Below are 13,497 nucleotides of genomic sequence, written 5' to 3'. Positions count from 1 at the left end.
GGTGAAAACAGTATGGTGGATCCCTACATAAGCTGCTTTCATCAGTCTGTTTCTTTCACATCAGTGCAGGGAAAGAAGATGGAGACTATTGGACTTTAGACTATTCAGATGCTCCTGGGATATGGCGGGAGAGGTGGGACACTGCACCCAGAGAGAGAGAGGGAAGAGATGACACATGACATGGAGTACAAGGAATGGAATGTTAGTTAAATAGACTGGCAACCAGGCTATGATTCATGTATTCTCTCTGTGATTTTTAGAGAGGAAAGGCGAGTCTGTCAATCTCCTTAATGGTGTAAGAGCAACAGCATGTGAGTGGAGTTTATGAATTTATGCTATGCTAAACCTACAGTTGAAGTCGAAAGTTTACATACACCTTAGCCAAATACATTTTCGCAATTCCTGACATTTAATCCTAGTAAAAATTCTGTGTCTTAGGTCAGTTAGGATCACCACTTTTATTGTAAGAATGTGAAATGTCAGAATAATAGTAGAGAGAATGATTTATTTCAGCTTTTATTTCTTTCATCACATTCCCAGTGGGTCAGAAGTTTACATATACTCAATTAGTATTTGGTAGCATTGCCTTTAAATTGTTTAACTTGGGTCAAAAGTTTCGGGTAGCCTTCCACAAGTTTCCTACAATAAGTTGGGTGAATTTTGGCCCATTCCTCCTGACAGAGCTGGTGTAACCGAGTCAGGTTTGTAGGCCTCCTTGCTCACACACGCTTTTTCAGTTCTGCCCACAAATTCTCTATAGGATTGAGGTCAGGGCTTTGTGATGGCCACTCCAATACCTTGACTTTGTTGTCCTCAAGCCATTTTGCCACAACTTTGGAAGTATGCTTGGGGTCATTGTCCATTTGGAAGACCCATTGTGACCAAGCTTTAACTTCCTGACTGATGTCTTGAGATGTTGCTTTAATATATCCTCATAATTTTCCTCCCTCATGATGCCATCTATTTTGTGACATGCACCAGTCCCTCCTGCAGCAAAGCACCCCCACATCATGATGCTGCCCACCCCCGTTCTTCACGGTTGGGATGGTGTTCTTCGGCTTGCAAGCCTCCCCCTTTTTCCTCCAAACATAACGATGGTCATTATGGCCAAACAGTTCTATTTTTGTTTCATCAGACCAGAGGACATTTCTCTAAAAAGTATGATCTTTGTCGCCATGTGCAGTTGCAAACTGTAGTCTGGCTTTTTTAGGGCGGTTTTGGAGCAGTGGCTTCTTCCTTGCTGAGCAGCTTTTCAGCTTATGTCGATATAGGACTTGTTTTACTGTGGATATAGATACTTTTGTACCTGTTTGCTCCAGCATCTTCACAAGGTCCTTTGCTGTTGTTCTGGGATTGATTTGCACTTTTTGCATCAAAGTACGTTCATCTCAAGTAGACAGAACGTGTCTCCTTCCTGAGCGGTATGACGGCTGCTTGGTCCCATGGAGTTTATATTTGCGTACTATTGTTTGTACAGATGAACGTGGCACCTTCAGGCATTTGGAAATTGCTCCCAAGGATGAACCAGACTTGTGGAGGTCTACAATTTTTTTCTGAGATATTGGTTGATTTCTTTTGATTTTCCCATGATGTCAAGCAAAGAGGCACTGAGTTTGGAGGTAGGCCTTGAAATACATCCACAGGTACACCTCCAATTGACTCAAATGATGTCAATTAGCCTATCAGAAGCTTCTAAAGCCGTGACATCATTTTCTGGAATTTTCCAAGCTGTTTAAAGGCACAGTCAAATTAGTGTATGTAAACTTCTGACCCACTGGAATTGTGATACAGTGAATTATAAGTGAAACAATCTGGCTGTTAACAATTGTTGGAAAAATGACTTGTGTCATGCACAAAGTAGATTTCCTAACCGACTTGCCAACACTATAGTTTGTTAACAAGAAATTTGTGGAGTGGTTGAAAAACGAGTTTTAATGACTCCAACCTAAGTGTATGTAAACTTCCAACTTCAACTGTAAATTTGAACCCCTGGAGAACCATTTGAAAACCCATACCTAACCGGTGACTAGCAGTGGGAGGACTAGTCTGAGCAAAGCTGGTAGAAAGGTTTCCAACAAGACTTTCTCTCATTCTGTGTTCTGCTGAAGCCATCCAATTACGTGTGTCAATGGGATTATTTAGCTCTATTAACTATGTCTATCCCTCTCTCCCTCTAATTCTCCCTCTCTTTTTCTCTAACTCGTTACTTAAAAGCTCTATATTGGGAAAAAAAAACGTACAAAAAAAACTATGGAATGCACGGAACACCATGCCGTGAGAGATCATCTCTGACTGTGGTTCCCCTTCAACTTGTCATGATATTGAAATAAAAAATCTAATTTGCATGGGGCAGGGGAGGAGCAGGAATGATGTCAGTGTCAGGAAGTGGATTAGGCCCCCTCTCAGGTGATCCTGGGTAAAACTGGGCCAGGGGGCAAACGTGGTGTGAGACCTCGCCGTCTGGGAGAGTTTGTTTAACCTCGTTTCTTTATCCGTCTTTCACTTTTATCCTCTTGAACCCTTTCTTTTTCTAGCTTTATTTTATTTTCTTCCCTAGCCCCCATTATTTTCACTTCCAACTCCCCTGCCCACGCGCAGCCCACTTGTAGATTTATAGGTCAACTCCCATACACCAACGGTTTCATCTGATTTAATTTGCCCCCCAATGTCCACCAGTAGAATTACTTCCTGAGGCATTCAGTTGCCTCCTTTAATCTTAATTTCCCCAGTGATATGGGTACTGCATGGGATGACTGCAATGCAGCTAAAACAACAAACGTCTGGACAAGACATGGTTTGTCGAGATCAGTGTGGAAGAACTTGACTGGCCTGCACAGAGCCCTGACCTCAACTCCATCGAACACCTTTGTGATGAATTGGAACGCCGACTGCGAGCCAGGCCTAATTGCCCAACATCAGTGCCCGACCTCACTAATATTCTTGTGGCAGAATGAAAGTCCCCGCAGCAATGTTCCAACATCTAGTGTAAAGCCTTCCCAGACGAGTGGAGGCTGTTATAGCAACAAAGGGGGTACCAACTCCATAATTATTGCCCATGATTTTGGAATGAGATGTTCGATGAGCAGGTGTCCACATACTTTTGGTAGTGTATCTTGATTAGATACGTTTTCAACCCCCCCATGTTAGAATCACATTTGGCTGTGATTACAGCTGTGAGGCTTCCTGGGTAAGTCTCTAAGAGCTTTCCACACATGGATTGTGCAAAATTTGCCCATTATTCTTTTCAAAATTCTTCAAACTCTGTCAAATGATTTGTTGAACAATGCTAGCCAACCATTTTCAGGTCTTGTCATAGATTTTCAAGCAGATTTAAGTGAAAACTGTAACTCGGCCACTCACTGTCTTCTTAGTAAGCAACTCCAGTGTAGATTTAGCCTTGAGTTTTATATTGTCCTGCTAAAAGCTGAATTAATCTCCCAGTGTCTGGTGGAAAGCAGACTGAACCACGTTTTCCTCTAGGATTTTGTCTGTGCTTAACTCCATTCAGTACATTTTTTATCCAGAAAAACTCTCCAGTCCTTAACGATTACAAGCATACCCATAACATGATGCAGCCACCACTATTCTTGAAAATATGGAGAGTGGTACTCAGTAATGTGTGTTGTATTTGAACCAAACATAACACTTTGTATTCATGACGAAATGTGAATTGCTTTGCCACATGTTTTGCAGTATTACTTTACTGCCTTGTAGCAAACAGGATGCATGTTTTGGAATATTTGTAGTCTGAACAGGCTTCCTTCTTTTCGCTCTGTCAATTAGGTTAGTATTGTGGAGTAACTACAATGTTGATCCATGCTCAGTTTTCTCCTATCACAGACATTAAACTCTGTAAATGTTTTAAAGCCACCATTGGCCTCATGGTGAAATCCCTGAGCAGTTTCCTTCCTCTCCAGCAACTGAGTTAGGAAGGACACCTGTATCTTTGTAGTGACTGTGTGTATTGATACACCATCCAAGTGTAATTCATAACTTCACCGTTCTCAAAGGGATATTCAATGTCAGCTTTTTTTTTTAACCCATCTACCAATGCCCTCCCAGGTCTTTGTTGTTGAATCTGTGTTTGAAATTCACTGCTTGACTGAGGGACCTTACAGAAAATTGTATGTTTGGGGTACAGAGATGAGGTAGTCATTCAAAAATCATGTTAACCACTATTATTGCACACAGAGTGAGTCCATGCCACTTATTATGTCACGTGTTAAGCACATTTTTACTCCTGAACTTATTTAGTCTTGCCATGACAAAGGGGTTGAATACATAATGACTGAAGACATTTCAGCATTTCATTTTTAATTCATTTGATACAATTATGGGATATTGTGTATAGGCTAGTGACAAAAATTCAGTCTGTAAAATGTGGAAAAAGTCAATTGGTGTAAATACTTTCTGAAGGCACTTTAGATGCAGTATAAACAAACACTCATATACTAGCCTGCATATGTACACAAACATTCACCCGTATGGATTATACAGAATACCCACACATTTACAGAACACAACATAGCCTACAGGCATACCACTAAGTGGAGATTACATAATGCAGTGACATACTGCGGCATGCAAACACAAAGCAATGAATTCATTTCCATCTTGCCGGTTCACTCTATACCCAATGGTAGTGTCCTGTACATCCAGGCAGCTTTACCCCCTTTATACAGATCTAACAGGTGCTTTCCATTGGGCATTAGCCCTTAAAGCTCTCCTCACTCTCACACATTACTTTAGCATGAGAACCGGGGCAGCAGGTGAACAAATGCGTCAATGTGGTAAATATAACAGTGACTTTGAAGCTTTTTAATCTAAGAGCAGTGTGGTAATATCCGCTATGTTGTGTCATTGGGTCAACAGAGAGAGGCCAGAGAGGGTATTAGAAGCTAGATGTCCTAATGTACTGTCAGCCTGGATGGCAGCTTCCTGTCGTTGGAGTCCTAATCCCTCACCTCTCCCCATGTCACAGCCCATTCTAATAACACTGTGACCACTGGAGCGCCACGGCAGTATGGCCAGGCTGGTCAGTCTTTGACAACATATTTCAACAGATATTTAGCTAGAGGCTATTGGGATGGATGGATAGATTGGTTGGATGGAACACAATATATATTTTGTATATGCCTATACTGTAACAGAACACATACTGTACAGTGTATGTCAAACACTCTCTCACACACACATACAAATATCCTCATATCCACAATGTTGTGGCTTATTTTGCATGTAACTGAATGACTTTGTACCCCAGTCAGAGATTGTAAGTACTTAGCGGGGCTTTCTGAGCTGTCTGTTCAGTAAAGATGGTCTGCTGCAGCGCCGTGACACAGAGAATAGCAGTCTATGACAGGTTTTAGTTATTGAGTGCAATAGTCTTCAGCAATTAAGATAAATGAGATTTACAGTATGTGTTTGTGTGGGGAGATAATGTTTCTCTCTCCCGCTGAAAAGTGGATTTTTTTTGAGAGCCATGCTTCTTTTAGTCAGGGTGAAGAGTCTGAACCAAGAGTTGTTTTTATTTCCCCTCTGAAACTAGGTTAGGAACTTCTGTACCCCACAAGGCAGGCAACAGAGTAATGACTGGGTTGCAGAGGTGTGTGCTCCACCTCTGATGTTTCACTAGTGACTCAGCCATGGTTAAGGAGATGGATTGAGGGCGTGTGGTAATGTTAGGGGACGCATAGTGATTACCGGTGTGCAGGTGGAAAAGGGAGGCATTAAACAGCGGGCACTGTAGCAAGTGTGTGTGTTTGCTTGTGTGTGTCTGCTTGTGCACCAGCGCTCCTGGTCGTGATTTCTGAAGAACAATGTTTTTTGTGTGTTTGCCTTCATGGCCAGACTTCAAAGCCAGCAGTGTATCTGGGGAGAAAAGTCTATGAAAGGGGCCAATTAGCATGTGTGTAAGACCTTAATGAGGACAAGGCTCCTGTGTGGAGTTCTCACCCAGCACAGAACACCAGGCTGTAGAGAAGACCTTCTAGAACACCAGGCTGTAGAGAAGAAGATCTTCTAGAACACCAGGCTGTAGAGAAGAAGACTTTATAGAACACCAGGCTGTAGAGAAGAAGATCTTCTAGAACACCAGGCTGTAGAGAAGAAGATCTTCTAGAACACCAGGCTGTAGAGAAGAAGATCTTCTAGAACACCAGGCTGTAGAGAAGAAGACTTTATAGAACACCAGGCTGTAGAGAAGAATATCTTCTAGAACACCAGGCGGTAGAGAAGAAGACCTTCTAGAACACCAGGCTATAGAGAAGAAGACTTTCTAGAACACCAGGCTGTAGAGAAGAAAACCCTCTAGAACACCAGGCTGTAGAGAAGAAGATCTTCTAGAACACCAGGCAGTAGAGGAGAAGACTTTATAGAACACCAGGCTGTAGAGAAGAATATCTTCTGGAACACCAGGCTATAGTGTCACAGGTGTCGAAATGAGTAGACCAAAGCGCAGCGTGTATAGTGCTCATATTTAAACTGTTAATGAAGACACTCGAACCAAAACAATAAAACGACTGACAACAGTTCCGTAAGGTACACTGACAAAACGGAAAACAACTACCCACAAACAACAAAGGAAAAACAGGCTGCCTAAGTATGGCTTCCGATCAGAGACAACGATAGACACCTGCCTCTGATTGGAAACCATACCCGGCCAAAACATAGAACACACAACATAGAATGCCCACCCACCTATCACACCCTGGCCTAGCTAAACAGAGAAAACACAGCTCTCCTAGGTCAGAGCGTGACATATAGAGAAGAAGACCTTCTAGAACACCAGGCTGTAGAGAAGAAGACCTTCTAGAACACCAGGCTGTAGAGAAAAAGACCTTCTAGAACACCAGGCTATAGAGAAGAAGATCTTCTAGAACACCAGGCTGTAGAGAAGAAGACCTTGTAAAACACCAGGCTGTAGAGAAGACCTTGTAGAACACCAGGCTGTAGAGAATAAGACCTTCTAGAACACCAGGCTGTAGAGAAGAAAACCTTCTAGAACACCAGGCTGTAGAGAAGAAAACCTTCTAGAACACCAGGCTGTAGAGAAGAAACTTCCCTTCCCTAGCATACTGTCATGTCACAGTAGGCTCCATCATACAGTATTGTACAACAAGCTTTTTTTCACATTTTGTATTGACGTAAGGTTATCTTTGTGAGGTCATGTTAAGGAGACACACCTGTCATAGGGAGTGGGGGTAGGCCGTCTTCTCTGATGTAATGGCTTCTGAGGTGTGTGTGAAGAGGGGGAGTCTTCTCTTGTCAACAGTTTTACACATGTTAATGCTCACAAATGTTGTATGTGGCTACATGGGGATCAATGGAATCGACGGCATAGTTTGGTGGTGGACTCTGAAAGAACCAGTGACTTGGGTTCTCTGCCTCCTGAGGTCACGGTTTGTTTTCCCAGTTTATAAAGCATGTTAAGACATGGGGAAATCATATAGGGCTGTTCAGTCACCTGCTGCACTAATTGCAATTACCTGTGTGTGTTATCTCTAAGCACACGTGTGTGTGTGCATTAACGTAGGCAATTATGTGTGCATAGACTATGTGTGCGTACGTGAGTATGTATAGGCCGATGTGTGATTGTGGCTATGTGTGGGTGTGTTAAGTAACACTGGGACGGGAGCTCATGGCTCGTCTAGCCCAGTCTCTATCAGCCCAGCTACTGTTACGGCATCATCCACACTTCTGACTTACACTAGCAGAGTCACTCCTTCACATTCTATCAGCATAAAAACATTCACTTAATCGTTACAATCTTTCCTGTTTTTGGGAGCCAGTTACACAGAAATGCTGTCCTATATTGAGCTGTTGTACATTTCAAAAGTATGATCAAATAAATGTACACGGTCTAATTATGATTTAAAACTGAAGAAGACTACCGTATATTTATTTTGGCCCATATGGACTGTATATGTTATATGTGTCTCAGTGTCTTTGTTCCCTGTATGGCTTCCAGCAGATTCCACAGTAAATCTACAGTAATATAGCGTATAGCTGTGATCCTGACCTTAACCAATCACCTGCCTCAATTTGTCTTTGTCCTTTTTACAATGTTTCCTGCATCTAGTCCAGCTGGTACCTTTATATGGCTGCCGTGAATCTCACATCTCTCTTACATCCCTCTCTCTCTTTTCTTACACTACTCCGTTCCTTCTTCCTCCCCTCCTTTATTCCTTACCCCCTCTATCGCGCTTTCTCAACCATCCCGATCATTCACTTCCCCTTTCCTCTCTTGTCACATTTCCTACTGTCCCGTCTTTTTTTTCTCTGCCCATCCCTCTCCCCAACCCCCCTTCCATCTCCCTACTCTCTCTAAATCAGTCTCTTTCTCTTCTCAGTTCTCCCCCATCTCTTTCGCTTTCATCCCTCATTCCCCCTCTCTCTCCTACTCTTCTTCTCTCGGGGTCAAGTCAGTGAATTGCTGAGAGAGGACCATTGATTTCCTATCTGCAGTGTTGTTCCCTCTCTTGTCTTCCATTAAAACCCTGAGTGTCCCCCTCCCTCTGCTCCACCTGCTCCTCCTTCTCCTCCTTCTCCTTCTTCTCCTTCTCCTCCTCCCTGCCTCACCTTCGCTGTCACATATTCCAATTCCCGACCTCCATCCCTCCCCCTCTCTCCCTCATTCCCCTGCCGAATTGTCAGTCTCTCCTGTGTCTCTATTAGCGCCTCCCTCCCTCCCTCCCTCCCTCCCTCCCTCCCTCCCTCCCTCCCTCCCTCCCTCCCTCCCTCCCTCCCTCCCTGGACTGGAGTGATACTGCTGATGCATCACAGCCTGGAATAATTTGTTTTAATGACAGATTAGGGAGGTAACTCGATTTGTGGCCAATACTGTATGTAATATATGTTACCAATCTAATAAGGAGGCTGCTGGGTTTGGCGAGGCACACACTGATCGGCGCAGAGGGCTTCAGAAATGTGCCTCGCAGCTTAAACCAATCAATCAAACAATTAAGCCTCTCCCTGTAGCACGGCCTCGCTCCATTTAAGTCTAACCTCCGCAGCCGACTGCTGCTGTAAGTCCTAAATTAATAACTTCTTACCGCACTGCACCCCACCAGCCTGCCTGCTCCTCCTCCCACTACTGAGGGAATAGAGTCCCCAATTTTCTCCTCAGCCCAGGTCCTCATAAAGAACCTAGAGTGCCTTCGGAAAGTATTCAGACCCCTTGACTTTTTCCACATTTTGTTACGTTACAACCTTATTCTAAAATTTTTAAAAATTCTCCGCAATCTACACACAATAACCCATAACGACAAAGAGAAAACAGAAAAAAATTAAAGAAACAGAAATAGCTTATTTTGCATAAGTGTTCAGACCCTTGAGACTCGAAATTGAGCTCAGGTGCATCCTGTTTCCATTGATCAACCTTGAGATGTTTCTACAACTTGATTGGAGTCCACCTGTGGTAAATTTAGTTGATTGGACATGATTTGAAAAGGGACACACCTGTCTTTATAAGGTCCCACAGTTGACAGTGCATGTCAGAGCAAGAACCAAGCCATGAGGTCAAAGGAATTGTCCGTAGATCTCCGAGACAGGATTGTGTCAAGGCACATATCTGGGGAAAGGGACCAACAAAATTCTGCAGCATTGAAGGTCCCCAAGAACACAGTGGCCTCATCATTGTTCAGAACCACCAAGACTCTTCCTAGAGCTGGCCAAACTGAGCAATCGGGGGAGAGGAGCCTTGGCCAGGGAGGTGACCAAGAACCCAATGGTCACTCGGACAGAGCTCCAGAGTTCCTCTGTGGAGATGGCAAAACCTTCCAGAAGGACAACCATCTCTGCAGCACTCCACCAATCAGGCCTTTATGGTAGAGTGGCCAGACGGAAGACACTCCTCAGTAAAAGGCACAGCCCGCTTGGAGTTCGCCTAAAGGCACCTAAAGACTCTCAAACCATGAGAAACAAGATTCTCTGGTCTGATGAAACCAAGTTTGAACTCTTTGGCCTGAATGCCAAGCGTCACGTCTGGAGGAAACCTGGCACCATCCCTACGGTGAAGCATGGTGGTGACAGCATCATGCTGTGGGGATGTTTTTTAGCAGGATCGAGGGAAAATGAACGGATCAAAGTACAGAGAGATCCTTGATGAAAACTTGCTCCAGAGTGCTCAGGGTGAAGGTTCACCTTCCAACAGGACAATGACACTTAGCACACAGCCAAGACAATGCAGGAGTGGCTTCGGGACAAGTCTCTGAATGTCCTTGAGTGGCCCAGCCAGAGCTCAGACTTGAACCCGATCGAACATCTCTGGAGAGACCTGAAAATAGCTATGCAGCTATGCTCCCCATCCAACCTGACAGAGTTTGAGAGTATCTGCGGAGAAGAATGGGAGAAACTCCCCAAATACAGGTGTGCCAAGCTTGTAGCATCATACCAAAGAAGACTCAAGGCTGTAATCACTGCCAAAGGTGCTTCAACAAAGTACTGAGTAAAGAGTCTGAATACTTATTTAAATGTCATGTTTCAGGTAGAACATTTTCTAAAAACCTGTTTTGGCTTTGTCATTATGGGGTATAATTTAATACATTTTAGAATAAGGCTGTAACGTAACAAAATGTGGAAAAATGTAACGGGTCGGAAAATTTTCCGAATGCACTGTACCTGTAAACCTGTTTACACTTTGAATGCTTAACACTGGAGCCAATGTCCCCACTTTGGACTGTGTGTTTTCGTAAAATCTCTGCTAAGGGAGTGAGGGATGTGCCAGACGAGGGGAGAAGAAGAGGGAGGAGAGGAATCATCAGTACTGCAGCCATGCCTGCAGTGCCGCCACCTTCTCTCTCTCTCTCTCTCTGTCTCTCTCTCTCTCAGTCTCTCTCTCTCTCACTCTCTCTTCCTTCCCCCTAGAAAACAATCTAGTATGGCAGTAAAACAATCTCCTACAAAGCCGGCAGGCAGATTATTCCTGGTTTATCACTCCGTGACTGGATTTCCTCCGCTGGTCCTGAGTAGCCATACAGCATTATCAATTTTGCTCACCATGGCAACCCCTGTCACCTTAAGACTGCGCCTCCCTGGAACGAGCCTGAGTGGGCATCTGTCAGACAAGACCAGTGTGGTCTCTTTCTCTCTACCAATTTTCTTTCTCTTTCTCTCCCTCGTTCACCTCTCCCTCCCTTTTTCACGCCCCTCGGCTCTGTAATTCTGGGGAGAAACGTGTAGAGTTGAAGACAGATGATGAGTCTGGCTGATGGCTGTTTGGTCTCTATCGATCAAAGGGACAGTATCCAGCCTCAAATTTCCTTATAACCTTGTAACTTTAGCCGTGGCCAGGAGATGGCTATTAGAGATAAAAATGTCTCTTTTCCCAACAAGTCCTTAATCTTTCAAAATGTCTCCCTCTGATTTGTGACCTTGACGATGTGTTGACGCAGGGGAGGGTGGCAGGACAGGACGAGTCGTCACATACACCAAATACCAAACCTGACCTGGCACCCTACGGAGATGGAAGGTGTCAGAAAAATGCTGTGTCATAGGTCAACATCACATTGGCACATGTGAGCTGTATATGCCCAGAGCAAATCACGCTCTTTTTGAGGGAAGAGGTGGATTGTGTGAAAATGTGTGTTTTCGAGGGAACCATGATGACCTGGATATACTGCTGACCAGGGTAGAGGGTGGGTGGTCAGTGTCACAGTTTGTTTGTGACTTCCCCTTGGTAATGGGTCTGTGAGGTGGTGTTTGTTTATCTGAGGTGTTTTCCCCTTGGTCATGTTTCTAGGAGGTAATAGGTGTGTACATCTGACTCTACACATAGAGGGCATTCACACCAGTGTGTGTGTTTATCTACGTTAGTGTGTCTGCACTTACTGCCGCGGTCAGGTAGCGTGTTCTCCTTGGTGATAACTGTGTATTTGTGTGTGCACGTGTGTGTGTGCACGCGAATCAAATCGGTCACATACACATGGTTAGCAGATGTTGTTGCGAGTGTATATCATGACACAAGGCAGATGGTTGGCGTCTTACAATATTTATTCATCCAATAGGGGAAGGCAAGAGAATGGTCGTGGACAGGCAAAAAGGTCAAAACCAGATCAGAGTCCAAAAGGTACCGAAGGGCAGGCAGAATCAAGGTCCGGGCAGGAAGGATGATCAGGCAGGCAGGAAAGTAGTCCAGAGTCAGGCAGGGGACAAAACCAGGAAGACTATCAAAATGCGAATAGCAAAAGGAGTATGGGAAAAACACGCTGGTTGACTTGACTAACATACAAGACGAACTGGCGCAGAGAGACAGGAAACACAGGGATAAATACACTGGGGAAAATAAGCGACACCTGCAGGGGTGGAGACAATCACAAGGACAGGTGAAACAGATCAGGGCGTGACAGTGTAGCAATATCTAACAAGTAATATCTAACAATTCCACAGCAAATACCTAATACACACAAATCTAAGTAAAGGAATACAATAACAATATATACCTAATACACACATAAATATATGGATGAGCAATGTCAGAGCGGCATAGACTAAGATACAGTAGATAGTATAGAATACAGTATATACATATGAGATGAGTAATGCAAGATATGTAAACATTATTACAGTGGCATTATTAAAGTGACTAGTGATCCATTTATTAAAGTGGCCAATGATATCAAGTCTGTATGTAGGCAGCAGCCTCTGTGTTAGTGTTGACTGTTTTTAACAGTCTGAACGCCTTGAGATACAAGCTGTTTTTCAGTCTCTGTTCCAGATTTGATGCACCTGCACTGACCTCACCTTCTGGATGGTAGCGGGGTGAACAGGTAGTGGATCAGGTGGTTGTTGTCCTTGATGATCTTTTGTCCTTCATGTGACATCGGGTGCTGTAGGTGTCCTGGAGGGCAGGTAGTTTGCCCCCAGTGATGCGTTGTGCAGACCTTACCACCCTCTGGAGTGCCCTGCGTAGAGCCCATCTGTGTTTGCATGTGTGTGTTTGTGTGCATGATCATGTGTGTGTGTGTGTGTGTGTGTGTGTGTGTGTGTGTGTGTGTGTGTTTGCATGCTCCTGTGTCCTTGGCAGAGCAGTGCTAGTGTACAGACTGCTGTGACAGCCCCAGTGAGTCAGCTTGGAGTTGGATAGGGTGTCAGACGCACTAGGCACTGATTTGAGATCAGTCATTGAGTTTTAGATCACCCACAGGGTGTTTGCAGCTCTGGGCTGCAGGGTGGAGGGTGCTGACTTTAGATCAGTCATTATGCAATTCTGTGCTCCAGGATTTAGGCAGGCCCTTGAGACATGACTGCTGCTGTCAGTGCTTAGACATCACTGATCCCTGCCAAGTCTCTGTCAGTGGCTGTCTCAGAGATTTATTCATATGAGGATGAGGTCTGTTTGGGTTGAGTACGTAGTTGCCTTTTCAATAGTCAGAGTGGAGGATTAGTTGAATTTGTGCTTAAAAGGTGAAGGTCTGACATTCAAACACAGATACCTTTTTCCATGCTTTTACCTATGGACTTGTAAGTCATACATACGCAGGCAGATTGACACACCCC

Source organism: Salmo trutta, chromosome 25 (assembly GCF_901001165.1).
Source record: "Salmo trutta chromosome 25, fSalTru1.1, whole genome shotgun sequence".
Lineage (NCBI taxonomy): Eukaryota > Metazoa > Chordata > Actinopteri > Salmoniformes > Salmonidae > Salmo > Salmo trutta.
This window is presented reverse-complemented; position numbering follows the sequence as displayed.